This window comes from Lipotes vexillifer, unplaced genomic scaffold (genome assembly GCF_000442215.2).
Source record: "Lipotes vexillifer unplaced genomic scaffold, Lipotes_vexillifer_v1.1 scaffold149, whole genome shotgun sequence".
In the NCBI taxonomy this organism is placed as follows: domain Eukaryota; kingdom Metazoa; phylum Chordata; class Mammalia; order Artiodactyla; family Lipotidae; genus Lipotes; species Lipotes vexillifer.
In genome coordinates this window covers 2,997,792-3,000,401 of record NW_006779962.1, presented here as the reverse complement: position 1 = coordinate 3,000,401, position 2,610 = coordinate 2,997,792, and positions in this window count along the sequence as shown.

Sequence of the window (2,610 nt, the reverse complement as noted above, 5' to 3'; positions counted from 1 at the left end):
GACCTCTTCTTTGTACTACTTATTATGGTTGTAGTATTTCACTTGTATCATTTTTCAATTAAGAGGATTCAGTGAGGTAAAGCTGCCTGCAAAGTGCTTGGGACTCAATATATGCTAAGTAATGATGGTGGTGACAGCTCACCAGATACTGTTCCAGGTCTAACTAACTTGCTGAGCCTTCACAGACTGTATAAGGTAGAGCTGTCATTACCCCCATTCCAGATGGAGAAACTGGGGAACAGAGAAGGGACCACAGAGATGGGGACAAAAGAACCCCCCCCCCCAACACCCCCTGCAAGGCACCCAGCCCACGAGGAGGTCACAGAAAGGAGACAGCTCAGTTGTCACTTTGACACACGCGGCATGTGGTACACAGGTGGTGGCCGCGGCTTTCATCTGTGTTTATTTTCCTTTCATATAAAAGTTACAGGTTTGAAATGTCTGCAGGAAGATGCCACCATCAGCCAGGTTAGTCGGGGATATATTACAATGTAACACTGGGGAGGCGCGGGGCCGTGGGAGGGAGGCGCTGCTCAGAATCGGGGTTTAATTCAGCCCTGGCGCGTGCCTGCCCTTGCCCTGATCCACCCACACCTGCAGGTGAGAACTGCCTCTGCAGGGAACGAATCCTCCCGAGGGTGTCTGTTGTAAAGACTGACTCGTACAGCTGATCTGGCCCCTGAGACAGACAAACCACAGCCAGGCTGGCAACTCCCAGAGCCAGAATGTGTCTCCATGAGGTCAAGGTAGGGAAGCCTGTCAGCCAATAAGTTAAAACACACATTGCACCTGCTGTCCTCATGCAGGGTCACCTGGCCACGCCGGCCCCTTGTCCACCTGCACTGCCTGCCCAGTGCCTCGGCTCAGAGCCAGGGCTCCCGGCAAGGAGGGGAGGTGTGGGTGCAGGGTCTGTTCTGAGTTGAGGGGCGGTGAAGCCCCCGAGCCCCGCCCGGCTCGCTGAGCCTGAAACGTGGTGTCGACAGTTGCCCGCCTATGGAGGGAGGCCCCGGGAACCGCAGTCCACACAGCCCATGGGCCCTGGGCACACAGCGGCTGCACAAAGCAGCAGCAGAGCAGGGCCAGGCCAGGAGGAAGGAGGGAAAGACTGAAATGAGAGGACTTAAAAAAGCGGGAACAAACTAAAACCCAACCCCACACACAATATTGTTCATCACCAGCGACTCTATACACACACTCTTTAAATAATAAAGTGACGCGTTCCGCCCGCTGCCGCAGGATCGCTGCCTGAGGGGTCGTAACTGACATTTCACAGATTCCTCCCCTCTGTGCACAGGACAAACAGCTTCATGATAAAAGCTGTTCAAAGACCCATGAAGGACTCAAAGTGACGTGGCTGTTTCTTTCTTTCTTTAAACAGTTAACAGATGTTGCTTTCTACTTTTGTTCTGTTTAAACTGGGCTAAGCCCGGGTTGAGCCTGATGTTCGCCTGCCCAAGTCCCAAACCCAGAAGCAGTGAGCTCTCAATTACGTAAAACGAACAAAACAGGAGGCGGGCGGCCTGTGGGCAGCCGTCGGATTCTGATGGCAGCCTGCCCGCAGGCCCACGTCGTCGGGCTGGCACGGAGGCCAGGGGGCGTGGAGCGCCCCTGCAGACCTCCCCTCAGCTCGTCCTCCTCAGCAGCGGGGCTGGCTCTGGAGGGCGAGGCTGGAAAGAGCACCTGCTTCTGAAGACGCTGCACCTCGCTGCCGGCCGGCAGGTGAGCCGTGGCCGTCAACCCCAGGGGGCACCTCTGCGCCAGGCCCCTGCCTCAGGGACACCCTGTCCTTCCCACGGGAGAGCCCGTCGTCAGGCTGGCAGAAGGTCTGATGAGCAAAGAGGGGGCCCTTTGGGCCCACCAGGCTCAGTGCCAGGGAGGAGGGGAGCCCGCAGGGAGGGACGGATAGGAGATGGAGTTTAAGGCACACGGCAAGCGACAGAGGAGGGGGCTGCCGGCCCTCCCCGCAACAGAAATGCCCCTCCCCTCTCTCTGGGTTAACTCACCAAGAGCTACTGGCCCCAACTCAGATAAAGTGTGTTTCTTGGATGGTCAAGTCCTTCCTTTCCAGCTGCTGCTTCCCAGCTCCCACGGTGCCAGAGGATGGGGAGGGCCGGTGGGATGGGGCGGAGGAAGTGAAGGGGCGAAAACACGACAGCCACGGCTGCTGCTCGTGACCCAGCAAGGGCGGGCCAGGACCGCGACGCGACGGGAGCACCGGCCCCAGGGCTGCTGAAAGGCCTCCTGCTGTCCCTTCTGGGCCAGGTGAGACGCTCACACCATCCTCCACTTAAGTAGGACGTGGAAAGTGAAGGGAGTCTTCCCCGGGTCTCCTCTGCTTTCTGCCCACCCAACTGAAGGTTACGGGGAGAGCAGCCCCCGCCCCGAGGGCCCTTGGGCCTCTACTCATCTGTCAGTCATCTCAGGAGATTCAGAAGACTCCCACCATTCCTGGGCTGCTGCTGAAGTCCCTGCGCTGCTCCCCAGGCTTGGGGGGAGGGGGAGAGAGGGAGAGCGGAAGACAGAGCAAAAGCAGAAACCCAAAGCAAACCCCAACCCCCAGTTCACACAGCAGCAGTGAGACCGCCCGCTGGCTCCCCCGGGCGGGGGTGG